Here is a 23232-nt window from a genome sequence, read left to right as displayed (position 1 = left end):
ACTAAAACAGTTGTGATTTATTTAGAATTTGAAATAAAGACAAGCCATCATTAGGACATACTCTTTTAACAGTTCAGATCCTGGAATTAGGTGGCTTTGAGCCATGCTCATTATCATATGTACAATTAGCTAAGGGGGAAGAGGCACACACTCTGGACTCCATTAGACCCAGGTTGGATCTCCACCCCTCCTCTTTACCTCATTGAGTCTCAGTTTCCTCATTTGCAATAAGCTTACCTAGACCATTGTTGTAACTTGGCATTTTGCAGTTGAACAATGAATGCTAGTTAGCTGTTATAATTGTGACCTAGGACTCTCCTTGTTTAGGCAGCTTCTCAAAATGATGAGTGGCTGTAGAACTGAACAAAACCAACTGTTGCATTTGACAAACTACCTCTTCCCCTCCTCTCTGAAACCCGCCTCCCTTTCCCCCTTTATGTCATACTGTCTGTGTCCTCACTTTCTCTAGCTATTCTACCTAAATTAGTTTTCACTATGCTCCCACTCCCTCTAGCTCACTGGTCCCTGCCCCCCAATCCAGCTCCTCCCTTGTCATCACAACTCTCCGGTACTTTCATGGTGTTGATCACCATTTGCAATTCTAAAATATGTCCCAGAATTGTCTTGTTCAGTGCTATAGTTCCTGTACCTCACCCAGAGTCCAGAACATAGCTATTAGGCAATCAATAAATATCTGATGAATGGATAAATTGTACTCTGTTTTAATCATATTGGCCAACCAGTTTGTATAGGCTTGTGGGGAGTTGTTTAATTTCAGTGAGATTACTGGAAACTGTGTTTCTGCCCTCCTAATGTGAGGAAGGCATACTGGTCATCAAACAGGATGGCTCAGGTGCTAGAGATCATGGTCTCAGAGACTTCCCTTCTGCTCCCCTACCCCCAAGGGCTTCACCAAAGAATATTGACAATTATGTAAAAGAAGGTTCTATTCTTGTAGAACAATTTGTAAGCCTGGATCATCTTCAAAAGTTCTTAGCATGCATGAACAGAGAGCATCTAGAAAGATAGGTAGTTTCTCAAACGAAGCTTCTGTCAAAGAAAGGAATATAATGAATATAAAATCTATTGGTCATGCCTTAAGATGAGAATCACAACTCAGCTACCGCATTTTGCCAGATGCTGAGGGAGCATGCCAGAATGCGTTAAAACACTGATCATGCCCTGCAGTCGCTTCCAAGCTGGCTGGAGAAGTCGAGACTGACATCCTTGAAATCTAGAGAGAATACAAGTCGACATAAATTATGGGCTAAACTGTGTTTTACAGAGGAGTACTAAAGTTACTGTGACTTTAGTGCAGAATGTCCAAGGAGAAGGAAGATCACTGAGGGCTGAAGGCTTCTCAAGCTGGGGCTTGAAGAAAGAGTATAAAGAATAGGGGAGGCGTGGCCAGCAGAAAGGGGTCTGACAGAAAAGTAACGCCCCCTGCTGGTGCTAAGCTTGCCGTTGGCATAAGGAATCGGCAATGGCCGGCACTGGACCCTGGCTGTGAGCAGTGAGTGCAGTCCCGGAACCGAGAGGGCCTGCGGTCTGGCAAACTGCATAACACTGTGGACGGCCCACCACACATTTGGCCCACCACATTGGCCCAGCCAAACATTGTGGCTTCCTGTCCACTTCTCTGCGGACTCCTGCCTTCTCCGGAACAAAGCAAAAGCAAACAACACCACCACAATAACTGCAACAAAAGGAAACAAAAAATTCTCTACCCACAGGATTGGCAGCAGGTGGCGATTCCACGCTCCTGCCAAAGGAACCATAAGGACAAACGTTTATGAAAATGCGTCTGGCTAAACAGTTGTTATTTCTCATAAAGGACAAACAATTACAAACAAATGACAGCAGGACACGCAGCATGCCTGTGTGTGTGTATGGTGTGTTCACTCATGGTGTGTGTGTGTGGGTATGAGTGAGTGTGTATGTGTATGGTGTACGTTCATGTTGTATGTGTGGTATGTGGCGTGTGCGTGTGTCGTTCATGCATTGTGTGGTGTATATGCTTGTGTGGGGGGCGGGGAGGCGCATGTTTCCCTCCCTCCCCTAGCATGTGCTTGGCCATCCTTAATTCTTGGCTCCCTGAAGGAGGTTTGGGGCGCAGTCCTTTTCTCGCTTTTCCGCTTCAGGCACACGTGGCAGTGGCATCCCCCTTATATAACCAGTGCCCACCTGAGGGGACCCTCCCTCCCACTGGTTTCCTCCCCGGTGGGGGAGGGGAGCTACGCTCCCCCGGGAAGGTAGGAAAGCAGAGGAAGTGACTTTGATGGATCACATTGTACTGGAGGCCCAGCGCTAGCAGATTAGAGAGGCTGTGGCTGTGGTGCGCGGGCCTCCATCCGGGGTTTGTTCTGATGAGATAATTTTTCTCATTAACCTTGATAACTCCCTGCTGATATATGGATCTGTCTGCACTCACATAGGACTTTCTTTCTTCCTTCCTTTCTTCCTTCATTTCTTTCTTTCTTTCTTTCTTTCTTTCTTTCTTTCTTTTCTTTCTTTCTTTCTTTCTTTCTTTCTTTCTTTCTTTCTTTCTTTCTCCTTCTTTTTCTTTATACGTCTGCACTTTCCAGGGGGAGAATGCAGAGCCTGGTGGCGGCCTACAGCTGCTGGCCCAGCTGTTAACTAGCTGGGTTGCCAGCTTTCGGGTGACCCCGGGCCCACCTGGAGGGGGGGAATGCAACAGTCCCTGTCAGTACCCTGAATTTTCTTAGCCATAAAACTCTCAACAAATACGGACCCTATGTTGGAGAGAGTGAGAGATTCAGAGATTTAAGCATCCCACAGGGCGGGAGGTGTGGCGCCTCTGTTCCCACACCAGCTCCCATTTCTTGGCCTTGAGCCTGCAGCAAAACCCAGCCAGCTGCTCAGGCTCTTTACAGTCGCCCTCTCAGTTCCCATGCTCTAGCCTCTGCCCCAGTTGTCCCTGCGCTGTGAGGCCATAGGTCACATTCATAGTCATTATTTGAGGTGTCTTTCCCAGAACACTTCCTCTTCTCCCCAGTTAACATGAATTTCCATATCATAGACATCCTTCTCTTACAGGATTTATTAAGTCTCTTCCCTTGGTAGGCTGTGAGCTCTTTGAGGCTATCTTTTTCATCTTTGTGTCCTCAGTATTAATAGAGTGTCTGGCAAATAGTAAGCACTTGATAAATGTTTGTTCACTTTTGATATGAATGAGATAAGACATGAAATTAGGGAGTACTTTAAATGCCTGAGGGAATTTAGTTTTAAGGAGAAGTTATTAGCATAAGTTGCATTGCATCCATTTGAGACCTAATGTATCCTCGTATCTGCTCCTCTCGACACTATTTTCCCAGAGTTTCTCAGAGAGATCAGGGCAAGTTGATATACTGAGGCTCTAGTCTACTATCATGCAAACATAGGGCCCAAGAATTTAATATATTAACAAGTGAAATACTTTTATGAAAACCCAATGCAAGATAACTGTGTTGTCTATGAGGTAAGTAGAGCAATTATTTTAAACATAATTCACAATACAGCACAGTAAGTATGGTCCAGATATGGGACTCAAGTGGAGTGACCATCTTTCACATAAAACTTAGAGACTATATGAAAGTTCTAAATTCAAGCTCCTTTATTAATAAGATGTTCAGGCAGAAGTTTCTGGACCTCCTGTCCCCAATGGGATCCTTCCCACCTACATACATATCACAAACACCTTCTCCCCTTAGCCACGCAGAAACCATTCAATAGGCTTTGCTTACCAACTGATGCTCAATTTTGGAAAGATGCCACGTGTTTCAATTATCCTCATGATTAATTAGTGAGGCTGACAGAGATGTTATGTTGGGTCATAGGGCAGGGGAAGTGGAATTTAAAGAACTCTCCAGGCACTCTCCTCTCTGCAGAATGTAAGAGGTGTTAGCTGGCAGCTGCTGTAGAGTGGGCACCAGTGTTGATGTTTGAGGAAAGACTAAGACTAGAGGGAGAGGGTTGGGATCCTCCCTTTCAGCAATGGTAGTTCTCAAACTTAATGATCTGGATGATGTTGACACTTCTGGTCCTGAGAAAAATGCCAGGTTACCTCAAAGTTCTTGGAATTGGGAGAGAAACCAGTGAGTATTATTTGAATTACAGAGAATTTAAAGCTGTAAAGGATCTTATAAACCATCTGGTCTACACCCTCATTTTATAGACAAAGAAACAACAGGGATCCAGTGAAGACAAGTGACATCATTTAAATTTTTTTTTAACGTTTATTCATGTTTTGATAGAGACAGAGTGTGAGTGGGGGAGGGGCAGAGAGAGAGGGACACAGAATCTGAAGCAGGCTCCAGGCTCCGAGCTGTCAGCACAGAGCTGACGTGGGGCTCGAACTCACGAACTGTGAGATCATGACCTGAGCCAAAGTCGGACATTGAACCAACTGAGCCACCCAGGCGCCCCAAGTGACATCATTTTAAACATAAGTGACTCAATATTATACCAAGAGAGATACATTTTTGGTCATGAGGCCAACTGAGGCTACTCAAGTGGCTGTTTAAGCTACTAAAGACATTGTAAAGATTAGAGCAATATACACAATGGGATTAATAAGGGAGTATTTATTCTTTATCTAAAGATTCTGGTTCCTGAATTTGATGTGAGGAAAACTGTCCAAGTTGTGCTCCATAAAATGATCTCTTCCTACTATGTGCCAGGCATTCTGTGAGGTCCTGGGAATGGAGCTCACAGTCTAGTAGAGGAGACACATTTTTGATGGTGTTAGAGTTGGCCAAAGACAAGTTTTCAAAAAAGGTTGGCCTCCAGCTCTTTATGAGCAGCACATCAGACCTGTATGTTGTGGATGAGTGGAAGAAGCTATAATAGTTGCAAAAAAGTGGAGTTCCCTTTAAATGTGTCCCAGCCTTTTGCAAGTGTAGCAATACCTTTGGAGTCAATGAAAATTATTATGCTGTTGGCTCATCCTTTGATGAAGCCTGGCAAATTCCAGGCAGAGCTGATGGTTCTCATTTTTGCTTTCATCACATGGCTTTCAACCTCTCTCAGCCGTATTTTCTTGTCTAGCGAAGGAGGTGAGGATTTAATAAAATGAGATAATGAGAGTACTGTGCCTCACAGAGGGCTTAGTATGTGGAAGACACACAAAGATTGTAACTTATGCCAAAGTGAGAGAGTGTTTAGGTTAATTTCAGATAATACTTTAATTTTGTTTATGCTTTACCTCCACTCAATGAAATGGATAACATTATTATCTCCCTTTACTAATAAAAAACAAAGGTTCAGAAACATGGAGAAACCTGCTTAAAGTCACACAGTTAGTAGGTGTGGATCATGAATTCAAACCCAAGGCTGTCTAAAACTAAATTTGTTTTCTTAATGATGAATGCTTGATAACACCTTAGCCTGTGAGAAAGAAAAATATCTGAAAAGATTTGTTTGTTACCTGATCCAAGGAATGAGTTGACCTACAATACTTTTCTTTTGATACTGCAGTATATTATCACTTTGGCTTTCTTAACATTATTTCATAAGGGTGAGAGTTAAAAACTGGATCTGTGGCCAATTGTTCCATTCCTCACCTCCCCCTTTTACCCAATGCTTAGTCTACTTCATTCATTTATATTACCCATGTCTTCCGTTTGGCATCTGAACTTATGGCCCTTGAATATCCATTTTATATTTCTTCTAGTAAAGTGCCCTGATATATCTACCCAAGGTCTATACAGGTAAGTTCATAGTAGATTTACTTAAACCAAAAAACAAAGCAAAACCAAAACATGGAAACAACCCATATGTCCATTAAAAAGTGAATGTATAAAAAGTTGTGGTAGATCCACAAAAAGGAATGTAGTAGCACTAAAACAAAAGGAATTACCAATACGCATAGGAACGTGGATCAATCCTGAAAACATGAGTGAAAGAAGTCAGACACAAAGAACACACTATGTAATTCAATTGGTATGATATTCTGGAACTATAGTTTTATAACCAAACTAATTTATAGTGACAGAGAGCAGAGCAGTGGTTGCTTGGAGTTAGGAGGTGGAATGGGGAGGGGTATTGACCTTAAGAGATACAGGGAGCTTTTCGGGGGTGATGAAAGTGTTTTGTATCTTGATTGTGGTGCTGGTGGTTACACGGTATATATACGTATCAAAAGGCATTAGACTGTATACTTAAAATAGACACATCGAATTACATGTCCATATATCTCAATTAATTTTTTAAAAAAATTTTCATAATGTTTATTTATTTTTGAGACAGAGAGAGACAGCATGAATGGGGAGGGTCAGAGATAGAGGGAGACACAGAATCTGAAGCAGGCTCCAGGCTCCGAGCTGTCAGCACAGAGCCCAACATGGGGATCGACCTCACGGACTGTGATATAGTGACCTGAGCCAAAGTCAGACGCTCAACCGACTGAGCCACCCAGGCGCCCCTGAGTTAATTTTTTTTTTAATCAGCTCTTGCTTTGGCCAATAAAAGCATAAGCAACAGCACAAGGCTTTTTAGAAAGGAAAGTACTAGATAACAAAATAAGGCCAAACTGTGCCCACTTGGCAAACGTGCTGAGGGCTTGATGGTAGCGAGCTTCCTTGTGTCTCTGAAAATATCTGCTAAGCATGTCGCCTGATAAATTCCAGTCCTAGTACTCTAGATTTGTTTCACGGAGACAGTAAAAGAAAGAAACATAAGAAATATAAAGAGGTCACACCATGGTAGAAAGCATATTTAAGAAAATGACCTTTCAAAAAGACTGGAGGGGGTGCCTGGGTGGCTCAGTCGGTTAATCCTGGACTCTTGATTTCAGCGCAGCTCATGAGCTCATTGTTGGAGAGTTCAAGCCCACATCAGGCCTCTCAAGAACAGTGTGGGGATCTCTCTCTCCCTCTCTGTGTCCCTCACCTATGTGTGCATGTGCACACACATGCTCGCTCTGTCTGTCTCCAGATCAATAAATAAACTTAAAAAAAAAAAAAAGACTGTAGCATGCTATGATTCTGAGAATTTTACCAGGAGCTTCAGCCTATAGTGGCAAAGGCCTGGGTGCAGAAGTGATATAAAGAGTGAAAGGATTGATTCTGCCAAGGCAGCTGGCATGAATAGATGGAAAGTAATAGTACTCCTCCCTTGAAATGAAGAAAAGGAATTCCTAGTGTTTGTAAATGAAGAAGAGAGGGTTAAGGAATCTAGTTCTCCAAACAAACTAGACAATATATGGCCCAAACACTACAAGAACCACAATCAAACATTGGAAAACATTCCACATGGAAGCTTGTGTTTGTGATATTTGATCTGGAACTTGACATTGTGTCAAGATGCAAATAATGGAAGAAACGTAAATATTAGCTGACAAAAATGCAGGTAGTTTACATGTAAAACCACGAGTTCACCCAAAATGCTTTATTTTATTGGTAATTCACACAAATCCCCCACTGTGGTACACAGAATGGGAGCTAAGTAAATCTAGAAGGAAGAGAGGGAAAGAGAGATGGAAGGAAGGAGCATATTTTAAGTTTTGGTTGACTCCATATATCTAAGGACAAAAAAATGTATTTGATGAAGAAGTTCAATAAATAAAAGATATTAACTTTTTTTAAAGTTTATTTATTTATTTTGAGTGGGAGCAAGTAGAGAAAGAGAGGGAGAGAGAGAATCCCAAGCAGGCTCCATTCTGTCAGTGTAGAGCCCGATGCAGGGCTTGATCTCATGAATGGAACCATGAGATCATGATCTGAGCTGTAATCAAGAGTCTGATGCTTAACTGAGCCACCCAGGCACCCCAAAGACATTAACTTTTTAAAATTTTATGTCACACCTTCCCACCTGTCCTTGTGCAATAATTTATTAATAAATGAGTTAAAATATATTTTTAGAGTAATTTTAGAAGTCTATAATTAGGCATACATATATAAAGTCTATAAAAAGGCATACATTGGGATGGTTCCTTAGAATGGATTTTTATCTCTGTATTCCTCCCTCAGCAAACTCTGGCTGAGGAAGGAGAAAACATGTTTGGACTACTCAGTGGATGTCATGCCCTCATCTAGGCATCCGACTTAAGGAATCAGAAATGGGCCATGATTATTGAGTAGCCACAGCAGTTCAGCTGATGGATGATCAATGGACTTCAACTCAGATGCACGGTTTGACTGACAGAAGAAAATTCTCATTCAGGCTAATGGGCGACTTGAATCGGACTCGTGGTGTTAGAAAGTGAGAAAAGGGTAAGCCTCCTCAGATGAGAAAAAAACAGTCTCTTTGGTGTGTCCATCCTTTTAGCCCGACTCCCTTTGATAGTCAGCAATATAAAAGTTTGCATTTTCAAATGATCTTTTTCAGTTTGGATTTTTATCAACATTCTTTGTATCTTTTCTCAGAAAGAGGCTAGAGATTGCCTTCTTTCCTCCAGGAGAGAGTAACTGAGCATTATAAAGGTTTTCTGCCAAAAGCATGGAGCCTCAGATAAGTAATCTCATCCTTCACCCATGATAAATAAGCTATTAAAAATCAAGGGAAAAAGGTAACAGTTGGAAAGTCTGAAATGCACAGACAATGTTGTGGAAACCTCATTTGTAAGACCACAAGTCTTCTCCATTGTTTAACCACAATACTGGAGTCTTCTCTATTTTTATTTTTGTTTGGGGATTTTTCTCTTCCCCAGGCTGAAGTGCTTTGTGCATGAGACAGAAAAGCTGCCAGGACTAGTCCATCTGGCTGGCCAAATGGATTGCACTCACTGGAGCATTGCCAGATGTATATCAGTAGAAAGTTTAACTCAGTTCCTTTCTCAGTTTAATGGAAACCTTGTTTCCATTTTACAGAAACTCCTGCAATTGGCCTGAGTGTTGTCACCCAGTCTTGCCTCCTATAATCTTGGTTCCAGTCTCCATAGAGATCACCCTGGTCAAAAGTCCATCCTCTCGTCTCTATCAAGTCCAAAGCAGTGAAATGAGTTTGACAAAAAGGTTTATGCCAAGTGAAAAATCACTGTGTTACATTTGATTACATTTGTCTGACCTTGAACAATCTTAGGAGCCAGAGTAGTCATTTTAGTTAAGTAATTTAGTTTAAATTGCTTAATTAAGAAATAAAATTTCATGGAATTCCCTAGATTAATTTGCACTTATACGTAAGAGCATCAACATTTATAATCAATTTAAAGAGGAAATAGGCCTAGAGTATTTTATAGTTTGCAGTGAAACCTAATTGGATTCATTTGAGCTGAAATAGGAAATATAGAGAGATCTGATATATTTTTAATTTCCCACATCTTAAGGACAAATAATGGGCATTTAATCTTTGTGAGGCACTGAATTTTAGAGTTGAAGTTGAAGAAATTGTGGATTTCAAAGATAAACCGGCTGATTCTCCTGTGTTCTTACCTTTTGGGAAAGGCATTCAGCAGAGCGGGATTGTAACAGGAACTCACAGCCCGGGTTGACCTACACCTGTGAGTAGGTGACAGTCACAGAGGAGGGTGTTTTGGCCCAGCATAGCCCTGCTCCTGTCAGGCCTCTGTACATGTTCTCTACCCGCACTGATCACTCCCCTCTTTCTCTCGAAAAATATTTGAAATGAGAGTGTCAGATGTGAGTGTTTTAAGAAGATTCTGTCTGAGTTATAGGGAAGGGATTTGAGGGGAAAAGGACAGAGAGAAGAAGGGATCGTTATTAAACTCATGTGTCTATCCAAATCACAGATCCTGAAATTCTGAATGGAGACAGCAGTAGTAGAAATGGAGAAGAGGAGATAATTCTGGAGTTAATATCAAAAGGACTCAAGACATCCAAGTTTGTCTCGGGCTGTGCTGGTTAAGGCCCGTAGTACTATCCTTTTATTCTCTGGTATGTCCCAGTTTGGCAGACAGATTTATATGGTTACCCTAGTGGAAGAAGGAATGACAATCACATTGAGAATTCTAGGGAAGAGATGTGTTGGAAATGGAGATTTCAGACTTACTATATTTGAGATGACTATTTATTCATCCATTTCCTTCAAACCTTTGTTCAAGTCTCCCTTTCTCAGTGAGGTTCCCTTAACCATCTAATTTAGTCCTTCGGTCCTCCCCTTAACCCATTCCTGATCCCCCTTATCTTGCCCTACTTTTTCTTTAGTCTTAGCATTTAACAACTTCCATGTGTATAATCATCTTGATTATCATGTTCACCATTGCCTACCTGCTATGACGGGAGCTCCTTGAGGATAAGGATCTTGATCTGTTCATGGATGTATTCCAAGTACCTAAAAGAGTGCGTGCTATTTAGTAGGCAAATCAATGACTATTTTTGAATGAAAGAATTAATAAGTGTATTGAAAGAACTCAAAAAATATGTATTGAAAGCCAACTATTTTTTGAGCCCTTGTGTGTGTCCTAGTCGGAGATGTTCAGTAGATTCCAGGATGCTCAATAGAAAGTGAATACACATGACTCTGAGACTCGAGAGGTTGTTTGGCTAGAATTATAAAAGCGTGTATCAGTAATAAGCAGATTGTGTTTGTACTATGGCATGATTAATACCCCTTAGTGAAATCATTTTAAGAGGAGGGCTCAGGATTGAGCCTACAGATTAACAACATTGAATGGAAACAGTGGAAATAGCCAATGAAAAAGCACAATCAAGAAAGGGTAATGTTGGGGTGCCTGGGTGGCTCAGTTGGTTAAGCGTCGACTTCAGCTCAGGTCATATTCTCACAGTCTGTGAGTTCGAGCCCCCACGTCAGGCTCTGTGCTGACAGCTCAGAACCTGGAGCCTGCTTCAGATTCTGTGTCTCCTCTCTCTGCCCCTCCCCTTCGTTCACACTCTGTCTCTCTCTTTCAAAATAAAATAAAGACATAAAAAAAAATTTAAAAAGAAAGGCTAGTGTCATGGAAAGTTGAGGGGGACTAAAAAGAATTTTTATAAGGAGAGAGTTGTAAAAAGTATTAAATAAACCACATTATTCAAATAAAGCTACAATTGGCATTGAATTTATTAAGAACATAGTTTCAATGCAATGAAATGAATTGTATTCATATTTGGAAGCTCTTACCCCTAATGTGACTATATTGGGAGACAGCATCTTTAAAGAGGTAGTTAAGGTTAAATAGCTTCATAAGGAGGAGTTGCAAAACAAATAGGACTGATGCCCTTGTGAAAAGAGAAAGATACCAGGATTGCACCTGCACGGAGGAAATGCCATGTGAGGACACAGAGAGAAGGCAGCTGTCTGCAAGCCGGGAGAGAGAGACCTCAGGAGAAACCAATCCTGCCCACACCTGGAACTTGGATTTCCAGTCTCCAGCATTGTGAGAAATACATTTATGTTGTTTGAGACACCCAGTCTGTGTGATATTTGCTTATGGAAGGCTTACCAGGCTAATACAATGGGCATTATTGATATTTGAATAATTACATTTCCAGAGGTAGTAAAAGCTGACATCATAGAGCAGTAGGGTAGGGAGAAAAATGGGGGTGAGTATATTCCCCTTTATATAGAACTGTGGCTATGTGGCAGAGAGAAATAGCCCAGGAACCAGAGAGGCTGTGTTGAAACCCTATGAGAGCACAATTACATCGCGTTTACCATAAATTTCCAAGAGACAAGTTGATCATCTTCACACTGTAATATGCATAATTATGCATGTTGATTAGAGCATATTTCTTTGTTTTGTAACTGAAGGAAATCTTGGGAGAGTTTTTAATTTGAACCAGGCAGGAGAATCTTACAAGGACATTAGCAATGAAGTTGGCATTGCATTCTTTTGGTGTAATTTTAGGGTCACTAAATCAGCTGGATTTCACAATCTAAATTAGAGCATGTTGATGTTGTGCCCCAAGTTGTAGAAAGTGTAGGGTTGTTTGAAGTCATCTCTCAGAATTTTTTAGTACATTTCTTTGTTTTCTTCCTCAGAGTTTATCACACTGAGTTTTTCTTTCTGGAGGGCATAGTTTACTCCTACTAATAGAACTTTCCTGAATTAGCATGTTACAGTTTTCAAAGTGAGTTTGCATTTATTGTGTCCTAATTCTTCTTTCCCTCTTAGGGAATTTGCTGTTCCAGGTACTCCACATCTTTCCTGAATCACTCATTTCCCATCACAACACAAATGCATTGTTAGTCTCCAATATTCAAAATAATAATAATAAAACACACTTTCTACCCACATCGTCCAAGGTATCAGTCCTCTGTTCTCCTATCTTCTCTTACAAAGGTCACTTCTTAGATGGTCTCATGGTGGTTTCTCAGATATACATATCACCTCTAAGGTGATGACTCTTCAGCCTTCCCCTGGGCTTTAGTCTGGTAAACCTAGGCATTGAAAATTAACATATCCAAAAAAGCAAGCGTCTTGATTCTCCCTACCGTCTCTAGTCCAGCCCTTACCATTGACATTCTACCAATAAACAGCTTCATTGACACAGATGTTGAGGCCAAAGCTCAGAAATCACCCTTGAAACTTCTTTTTCTCAATCCATCACCAGAGTTGTGTTGGCTTTACCTTAAAATGAGACACCAATTTAAAAAACAAAACTAAATGAGAAAACAAAAACTTACGGTGCTCATACCTGCTGGTGCTGGTAGCTGGGGTAGTGCTTACTGTCCAGAGCTTGCAAAGGGTTCACTTATCTCATGGGTCCCCAAAGGCCCCTGCGCAGCCCTCACACCCCCATGTGAAGTGTATGTGTATTCAAAGAAAGATTCAAATTTTGACAGCAGATTCCTTCCCGTCTTTGTGTTTGCCTCAAATCCCCTTCCTCTCCAAATGTCTCTAGGTCCTCCCCACAAGTGACATGGGCTCACCGCTTGGCTACACGGAGGATCCTGCCCACGATTTTAAAATATAAAAAAAGGGTAAAATGTCTTATTTATGTAAAATAAGAAAGGTGGGCCGAGCCTCCAGGGTTACTAGGGACCGCCTCCTGGCCGTTTCTCAGCTGCACCACAGAGTCCTGGGCTTGTTCTGCCTAGACCTCCCGCAGCAGGAGTCTCGAAGCCCTCTGCAGGGCTCGTTCTGGCTGAGACCGCCAAGCATACTAGCTGCTTCCCCACGCTTCCCAGAAACAGGAGCCATAGCATTCCCTGCACCCAGCGCCGGGTCAGGAGCGGAGCGTTCGCCAAGGGCAAGCCCTGCCAGACCGCATCTGGACCTGGCGGCCCCGGCCTGCACCACTGGATCTTGCATTTGTTCCTCAAGTATTTCTGAGACAGATGGACGGACCTCTGGAGGTCGTTGCTCTTGCAGCCGCCATTTCTACCCCACCCGCTAGTGAGTAACAGCGCAGGTGTTTCATGCATGCAATCGCCAATTAGTAAAGACTTGAGGTGACTGGCAGCAGGAGTTGGACTGTGAGGCACACGCGGTGCAGGAAACAGTGGCCCGAACAGATCTTCACGCCATTCTGCATGAGCACGACGTGGGACAGCTCAGCGAAGGACCTGAAGAAGCTGAAGTTGCACAGCTGACCTAACTTGAAAAAGGTTGGGCCGTTCTCCCCGCAGGTGCGCTCTTGCTCCTTGGCGACTTGCTACCTGGAGGCTCCATTCCCTGCCAGGATCCAGGAGACCCCGGCGCGCTGGCTTCTTGATCCCCTTGATACACCCATCCAAGTTGTCCAAGGACCAGCTGTTGGTGATGTCACACACTAGGAGGATCCTCTGCGAGCCCCTGGAGTAAGACCTGAACACCGTGCGGAACCTGCCTCCGCCCAACATATTGGAGAACTCCAGCTTGACCCGCTGGCCGCCCGGCAGGTTGGTAGTTGTCTTGTAGTCGATCCGGTTGCTGTAGGCTTAAGGGGCTTAGGCTGCATCTTCCTGCACGCGCTCCTGGATCTCGCCCTGGCCCACGTTGCTGTCGCCCACCCACAAGAACTTGAACATGTGGTTGTACCTCTTAACCAGAATGCCCTGGGTCCCCATCCTTGCTCATGCACACCTCCATGCTCGTGGTGCAGGCTGGGTAGAAGTCCGCTGGCCATCCGCTGAGAGCCCTCAGACCAACCTACGCGGTGGCCCAGTTTCAGGGAGGCAGTGCAGGACGGTCCCACTTCTCCACACCAGCCGCCTCACCTCAACCTGTGGTTCCAGCTTGTGCACCACACACCATTAGCACGTTTTTCATGGGTAACTAAAATAGTCTCTAAAGCAATATTCTTGCTTCTGCTCTTGCTTCCATGATGTATTCTCCACATAATAGACAAGGTGATACTTTACAAATATAAATCCTATCAAGTCTCTCCTGTCATATTCATTAGTACTACCCACTGACCACATTGTCCCCATGCCCCTCTGGACACCTGGTGGGATTGTGTTTACCCACCTTCTTGTGGATGGGTGGGCTTATGTGGCTCGTTCTGGCCAATAAGTTGTAAGCAAAAGTGACATCTGCATTACTGAGCTGGAGCATTTAATTGCTGTTTCGAGACCCCCAGATCTTCTCTTCCCACTGCCACAGAGACTGGAATGTTCTACACAGTGGTGACTTCATCATTTTGGGTCCTGGAGTGAGGATAAGGATGGTCGCCATAGAGAGCAGAATCTCCAGCCAACCCTTGTTAAACACACATTGAAATCATGAGGGATGTCTGTATGCTTTTAAGCCACTGAAATTTTCTTTTTTGTTACTATGGCATAACCCATCTGTCTTGACTGATGTCCTCTGCTGCTTGAAACATGCCCCATGCAGATGGAGTTGCAACAAGTCCCTTACCATGGTCTGTCACCCTATGTGACTTGACCCCTGCCTACTTTTGATTTTTGGTTGTTATACTCTAGACACACTGTCCTCGATGTTTCTCCTACTTATCCACTTCTTAGGTTTTTTTGTACTTTCTGTTCTTTGTTTTTCTGGAATATTTCTCTCTTCAGGTCTGCACATGGCTAACTCCATCACTTCATCATTCAGTGGCACCCACTTAGACTTACTTCTCTCTTTAAAATCTGTCCTCTACCTTCCCAGAAATATTTTAAGTTTCTGAATTAGAAAAAAAAAAAAAAAACTAACCAGGTTATGCTAAAGTAACAACAACAAAGCTCCCAAAACTCAGGAGTTTATCACAACAAAAATTTACTTTGTGTTCTCACTAAGTGTGTAACTAGGGTTAGCAGTGGATCTCTGCTCATTGCTCAAGCAAGGATCCAGGCTAGTGGAGGCTTCACTTCATCACAAGCTTCCAAGAACCCTGTGGCATAAAGATGGCAGCCATACAGTAACTAGCACAACTAATTAAATATGATATTCCTGAAGTGACATATGCTACTTCAACTAACTAACCAACCAACTAACCATTGGTCAAATGGCCCGTCCTGACCACAGACATTTAGGATTTGGTCCTGCAGTAGAGAAGAATCTTCAGTGTCATTCTGGAGGACAGAAAAATCAGATTATCAGGAAAGCCACATTAGTGACTGTCACAGCTGCTGTGTTGATTAGCTACCTGCTGCGTAAAAAATTACTACTAACTAAGCTACTTAAAACAACTTTCTTTTATTAGCACACAGTTCTATAAGTCAGACGTTTGGGTGGGCTTTATTTGGTTCTGTGCCCAGGATATCATAAAGCCAAAATCAAGGCTGAGCTGAGCTCTAGTTGGGGGAAGGGTCCACTCCCAAACCCATTCAGGTCATTGATAGAATTCACTTTCTTGAAGTTGTGGAACTGAGGTCTCTCTTTCTTGCTGGGCACTCTCTGTTCTTGGAGACCACTGGCAACCTCTCACGTGGCCTCTTTCATCTTCAGACTAGCAGTGGCATTTGAAGTCCTTCTCATTCTTCCCCTTGTATCCATTGAGGCCTGACTGTCCTTTCTGCTTTTTTCAGGAAATGTTAGCTTCAATCTATTGTATTGTTTTTGTATCTACCATTCATCTCTTTGTCTTCTTTTGCCATCTAAAGCTCATCTTCTTTAATCCTCCTTTCTCCCATCTCTTCCTAAGGCCATTCACATTCTTTTCCTCTCCCATATCTGACTTCCTGGAACTTTTATGATATATACACTTTCATGTTACATTTGAATAAGTAATACAGGTCCCTGCCTCATCCTCACTCAGTGGGAGATGCTTTGGCCTATGGTGAAATCGATCTGCATGATGATATTTTCCTTGAAACATCCTCTTTCTGCCAACTTTCCATACCAAAAATGCAGTAATCTTGTCTCTCTGATGCTCTCTCTAGGAGTCCACACAGAAAATCCAATAGTCTCAGTGACTGTTCCTTTTTTAGCCCTATGTATCTCTTCTTGGACTTTGTCTACATCATTGTCTAAATTTAACCTCTCATATATGCACATCTATCTGTCTATGTGCATATATATATATATATATATATATATACACATATATATATGTGTGTGTGTGTGTGTGTGTATATATAGTGTGTGTGTGTGTGTGTATTACTTCTGAAAAATTTTCAGACTAGGTTTTGCCATTCTCAATCCATGAGGAGGGGCCTTGTCTTTCCACCTATGTAAAAATGTTGGTTAAAATTTGTTTATTCCATAAGAGCATGTTACTTCAGCAAGTACTTGTATGGTTTGCAAAACTTTAATAAATATACAGAATTAGGTCTCCAGGATACTAATCCTCCAGCTGCTGAATAGAGAATATAATCTTTATTTGAGAGACAGCTCTTTTTTAAGACATACAATTTGTACAGAGTGACAGTGAGATACTATCATATTTAAATGTGTGTACTCTATATTTTCTTCTAAATATTAAACTCTTAGGGTGCCTGTTTGGCTCAGATGATTAACTGTCTGACTCTTGATTTCAGCTCAGGTCATGATCTCTCAGTTCTTGAGATCGAGTCCCATCTTGGGGTCTGTGCTGACAGTGTAGAATGTGCTTAGGATTCTCTCTCTTTCTCTCTCAATAAATAAATAAGCATTAAAAAATATTGGACCCTCATACTCTACTTTTTCCATTAACTTTCAAGCAACCTTTGGTCACAGAGGCCTACTTACACTTTTTCCTTTTCTCAGCAAGTGTTACTATATGAGACCACTCTTATGTGCATGATACCATCTAAATTAGAGTTACTAAATTATACTTGGGGGGATGGTGTGCCTATGTGGCTCAGTTGGTTGAGCATCCAACTCTTGATTTAAGCTCAGGTCATGATTCCAGGGTTGTGGGATCAAGCCCCATGTGAGGCTCTGTGCTGAGCTAGGAGCCTGCTTGGGATTCTCTCTCTCTCCCTATGCCCCTCTCCCCTGCTAGCGCACACGCATGCACACACACATACACACACACTCTCTCTCAAATAAAAAATAAAATACACTCTGGTATTATGATTATTTTATCAGAGTTCTCTGTAAGGACTGTCATATGATTCTTTTGCATTTGATGTGAAGTAGGGGCTGAGGATGTTTACTTTTAGATTATATATGTCCCCTTTCAGTGTAGGCAATCTGCAAGCTTAATAAGCAGGAAAACTTTGTTTCCTTGAGGGACAAAATACATTAAAACCTCATCATATTTTCCTCTGAATATTGGCAGCCAAGAAACTGTGTACATTTCATGTTCAATTCCAGAATTTGTGTTGATTTCTATTAGTGGAATATTGCCTGTAGCCTCCTAACAAACATCTCCAGGCCACCATACATTTAGACAGGGTAAACTGCATCCTCATGCCCAAGATGTATATGTGACTGTTGAAAGAGAAAGAAGGAGAAAGAGTATATGTTGGAGTGGGGGGAAGCAAATGAAAAGGGGAGCATTAGGATCCAATGAAACCACATGGCATCAGACAGATTGTGGCTCAAATCCCACATCTGCCATTTGATTGTCAGAACTTGCATATCCTCTCTAATCTTAGGTTTTTCTCATTTATAAATTGGTAATGAAAATACCCTCCTCACAGAGTTATTGAGAGGATTGGTAAAAATACCTAAGTAATTAGTATAATGTCTGGTTCTTAGTAAAAGCTCAATAAATGGTAGCTCTGATTGTTCTTCTTATTAATATTATTGAATAAGAAAGATGGAGAGAAAATCCCAGCAAAAAAGCCAACAGACTCAAAATGGAACTATTAGGGAGTTGTCTTTAGTATACTTTATGAGAAAAGGTTGTGCAAAGCCTCAAACTGCCAGGAAAACTGTGACATGGTAATGTTTTGCCTCCAAGAATTCTATTTTTTTCTTCTCTTTCTGTTCTTTTAGGATTCATAACTAATTGTGTCCATCAGTTTGTTCAAGTGTGTTCATTCATTCTTTTATTCATCATTCATTCATTTAAAAGGTATTTACTATCAAGATGCCTGGGTGGCTCAGTCGGTTAACCATTCGACTTTGGCTCACGTCATGATCTCACCATTTGTGGGTTTAAGCCCCACATTGGGCTCTGTGCTAACAGCTAAGAGCCTGGAGCCTCCTTCAGAATCTGTGTCTCCCACTCTCTGTCCTTCCCATGCTCACACTCTGTCTCTCGCTTTCTCAAAAATAAATAAGTGTTAAAAAAAGGTATTTACAAAACAAAAAGGTATTTACTATAAACCTGCTTTGTTCATAATACTGAGCTAGGTTCTGGGGATATAATAGTTAATACAGGCATAGCTTTGCCTTCATGGAGAGTGCAGACTAGAGAAGGAGACAAAGTCTATTACAAGTGGTAATTGTGTATGCCTCCTCTTGTTGCAAGCAACAATGACCTAGCGAACTATTTCACACAAAGGTCTTAATGAATCCCTCTAGGATTATTTGTGACTAATGAAAAGTTCCTAAAGAGGTGAAAGCTTAATCCAAATAAATGAATCTCTAATAACAGAAGTTCTATTAATGTGTCACCAAGAGTAAAACATATTTAAATCAAATGCTCTGCCAAGAATCCCTCAAATCCCACCACATAGTTAACTCCTCTTCTGCCAGGAAGTAAGGCTTTGATACTCTTTGTACACAGTGACTGTTAAACAATAAAGGATGTCCTGGGCCCCATGCCCCAAAGTGACACTTTCTCTCCTTATATACAAGCTCAAGACCAGCAAAGTCAGTTTTATATTTTAAAAGTGAAAAGGCCTTCTTGACTTGGATGAGCAAAGGAGGATCCACAATTAGAGTAACAAGAGGGTTTTTAACTCTGAGACATTTACACGTGGAAATATGGAAGATATAACTAAACTACCAAAGGAAACATGATAATTGAGCTGAATGGAATTAAATGTGAAAGTCGTCCTCAAATCTTGCTGCACATTACAATCACCTAAGGACCTCTTTAAATGTGTTCATGCTCAAGGCGCCTGGGTGGCTCTGTCGGTTGAGCATCTGACTTCAGCTCAGCTCATGATCTCATGGTTTGTGAGTTCAAGCCCCACATCGGGCTCTGTGCTGACAGCTCAGAGCCTGAAGCCTACTTTGGATTCGGTGTCTCCCTCTCCTTCTGGTCCTCCCCGCTCACACACTCTCTCTCTCTCTCTCAAAAGTAAATAAACATTAAAAAAAAAGTGTTCATGCTCCGTTTTAGAACAGCTAAGTAAGCATACTTGGGATCTGGTCATTATATATATATATATATTTTTTTTTTTTTGCATTTAAATCTTCTAGGAAATTCTATCATGCAGCCCAGGTTGAGGCCACTGAAACAGAAAGGAGTCTTAGGGACTGAAGATGAACCCTAAAAGCTTGGCCAGATTTTGATACATGGAGAGGAGTAAAACTGACAGCTTGTCAAGAGACTAGTGGAGAACAAATAGTCATACTTGAGTATGGCCCCACTTTGGGCTGTAAAGAGATGGCCTGACCTAAGCTAATGCCTCCTGTTGCACAGGTGGAAGGTAGGTCTGTGGTATGTGAACAGGAATTATTCTACCACAAATACTCTTACTTCAAGTTCTAATGTAGTCATGAAGGTTTCCTTGATTAGCTTTTTGGGAACAGTGAATATTTTGGTTCCAGTGAGTTTGAGGTACTTCTTTTGGTGTATCTGGAAATAAGGGAAACTAAGGATTCAGGGGGAAAAAAAGAAGATAAAGTTTTGACCAAGAGATCCCCCCCACCCCCCCTTCATGAGTCTTCTAAAGGAGAGAAAGCACTAAAATAATTGAATGATCACTGAACCTGGATCACAGTTCAGTGCTTCTAGAGGCCAGGCATGTAGACAACTGGGAGGCTCCCTTTCCTTTGGAGACTTACCTCAGGAGTTCTGCTGGCCTATGTGGGAATTTCCAAAGAAAATCCTGAGAGGAAGTTATTGTAAGTGGAAATTAACTGTATATTTCTTTTTTGTTCCTTCCTTCCTTCCTTCCTTCCTTCCTTCCTTCCTTCCTTCCTTCCTTCCTTCCTTTTTTTCTAATTTAGGTTATCTAGATCATAAATGGTATTCTCTTTGTTTTTCCATCTATATTGTCTTATTTCAAAGAATAGGAGAATATTTATAAGAAGTCCTGTAGTTTCATTTACAATGTTAACACCCCACCCTAATTTCTCTGTAGGATGATAAATTATCCAAACCTGAATTCTAACAAAGTAAAGTTTCCAGAAACCTAAATTGGGCAGTTAGAAAGATAAACCTATATAGTTAGAAGTTATTCCAGTTAGTGTTTGACAAGACCTAATAACAGTAAAGACTGTTACCCATCCTAATTCTTTGCATTGACAAGTTTAACAATGCTGACGTGTAGGGGTGCCTGGGTGGCTCAGTTGGTTAAGGGTCTGACTTCAGCTTAGGTCATGATCTCACAGTTTGTGGGTTCGAGTCCCTCACTGAGCTCTGTGCTGACAGCTCAGAGTCTGGAGCCTCCTTCAGGTTCTGTGTCTCCCTCTCTCTCTGCCCCTCCCCTGCTCAGGCTCTTTCTCTCTCTCAAAAATAAATAAACATTAAAATTTTAAAAAAATTTAAAAATGCTCCGTGTAAGCATAAAAACATAAAAATACAGTCTTTTACTTTGGAGTTGATCTGTTAGACTCTGCTGTATCCTCAGGAATGGAGAGAGAGAAAACTGAATTTGCCAAAATTGGTCTTAGGATGAGTATTACTTGTAGCCAAAAGGAATAATGTTATAGGATACTTTAGGTTGGAATGGTGAGGCTGTGGACAGCATAACTGGATAACAGCAGATGGTAACTAGACTACCTTCTAAAGGAAGTGATGGCAGTTAAATGCAAGGATTTATTTTACTGAGTGAGTTTTCAAACTTGACTGCTGTCCTCAGTCAAGTTTGACTTTTTTCTCTTCCCTCCTTCATAGCCCTTCATTTCTTCTTTATGTAAACATGGAGTAAATATTTTTATATTTTTAATTAGTTTTTATTAAAGTGTAATTAACACAGTGTTATATTAGTTTCAGGTGTAGAATATAATGATTCAATATTTCTATGCATTACTCCATGTTCATCACAATAAGTACACTCTTAATCCCCTTTATCTATTTCACCCATCCCCCAACCCACCTCCCCTAGAGCAAATATTTTTAAAATATGAATTTGGAAATGTGCCAAATGTTAGTCTTCTTGGGCTGGTCACATTATCATCTCCATCTCTGTCTTGAACTTTACCTTCTTGAAGAGTACTGGTGGCCCTGAATGCTCCTTTATTCCCTTCCCAATATTTTGCCTTTTGTAGCTATCATTGGACAGATTCTAAGATGACCCATACCCCCCCCCCCCCGCCACACACACACATATACACACACAATGCCTCCTGCCTCCTTGTCTTCATGCTCTTTTGTAATTCCCTTACCTTGAATATGGGTGGCACTTGTGACTTGATTCTTACTAATAGGATACAGCAAAAGTAAAGGATATCACTCCTATGATTACATTGTTATTTAAGACTACTTTGGTACCAAACCTGCTCTAGAGACTCGTCCTGCTAACATGAAGTTAGCAGCCATTGGGGAAAGTCTACATGGTGAGAAATTAGAGGCAGGTTCTAAGAACTGAGGGCAGCCCCAATATCCAACCAGTAAAAAGCCAGAGCCCTAAGCCCTGCAATGACAAGGAAGGAAATTGTGCCAACAATGGCAGTAGGTTTGGATGTGGATAATTTCAAGCCTTCAGATGAGAACTCAATGCAGCAGACACCAGTTGCAACCTTGTGAGACCCTAAACAAGAGACCCATTTAAGAGGTGCTCAAACTTCTGACCCACTAAAACTGCGAGATTATAAAATACGTGTGTGGTTTTAAGCTCCCATGTTTGTGATAATTTGTTACAAAGCAACAGAAAACTATTTTACGTATTTAGAAGTACAAATCAAAATGATGCTAAAGATGAGCCAAGTAGGGACCAGATGAGTGGTAAGACTCCATCTTATCTGTAGCATTTGTTCTGAGGTTGGAGGTTCTGTCTTTCAGTAATTCATTTACAAAAGGTTTGGTGTGTGGAATTACCACTTTGTCTCACTAGTGTCCTGTCAAGCTGAAAAACAAGTGGTAATCAGGCAATCTGAGAACATTTTTAATGATTAAACATAGTTTACATCATTAAAGAAAAATAGGTCAGTGTAATTTACCAGTTGTTCACCAGTATGAGAGAGATTTGTTTTACCCTGTGGATATTGGTTTGTTATTATAGTTACTATAATCAATACAAGAAGAAAAGAAAACTCCAGTGTTTGAGCCAGACCAGTTCATGTCTTTTGAAAGCTATTTAAGGATAGATTGATCACCTGAAAAAAGCAAGTGAAAAATGCCAGCTACTCAACTCAAAACAGTATGTGTATGCATAGCTATGTGCTGATTAATCCCATTTAAATTCTATTACCTACCTTTTAAATAAATGATCAAGAGAGTCCTTGTATATGCATACATTTAAAAAATTATGAAACTGAGTCCAGCTGCATTACTTTCTTTTGTAGGAAGTAAGTGGCAGTCCTGGATTACAAATGAAATTGTCTAATACAAATCAAATATAGGGTATGGAAAGAAGACTTAGGAAACTCTCCAAATGCAAGATGATATGATACCTTCACCCAGTATTTTTATATAGGGAACTTTAAGGGCATTAACTTTTTTTTTGGTACTTCAATGTTCATAGAAGCTTTATTTTTTTTGAATATTCAGTCTGTTCTTTTATTTTTATTTTTTTAATATGAAATTTATTGTCAAATTGGTTTCCATACAACACCCAGTGCTCATGCCAACAGGTGCCCTCCTCACGCCCATCACCCACTTTCCCCTCCCTCCCACCCCTCATCAACCTTCAGTTTATTCTCAGTTTTTAAGAGTCTCTTATGGTTTGGCTCCCTCCCTCTCTAACTTTTTTTTCCTTCCCCTCCAGCATGGTCTTCTGTTAAGTTTCTCAGGATCCACATAAGAGTGAAAACGTATGGTATCT

The sequence above is a fragment of the Panthera leo genome, chromosome C1 (assembly GCF_018350215.1).
Source record: "Panthera leo isolate Ple1 chromosome C1, P.leo_Ple1_pat1.1, whole genome shotgun sequence".
Taxonomy (NCBI): Eukaryota; Metazoa; Chordata; class Mammalia; order Carnivora; family Felidae; genus Panthera; species Panthera leo.
Note: the sequence above shows the minus strand (reverse complement) of the source record.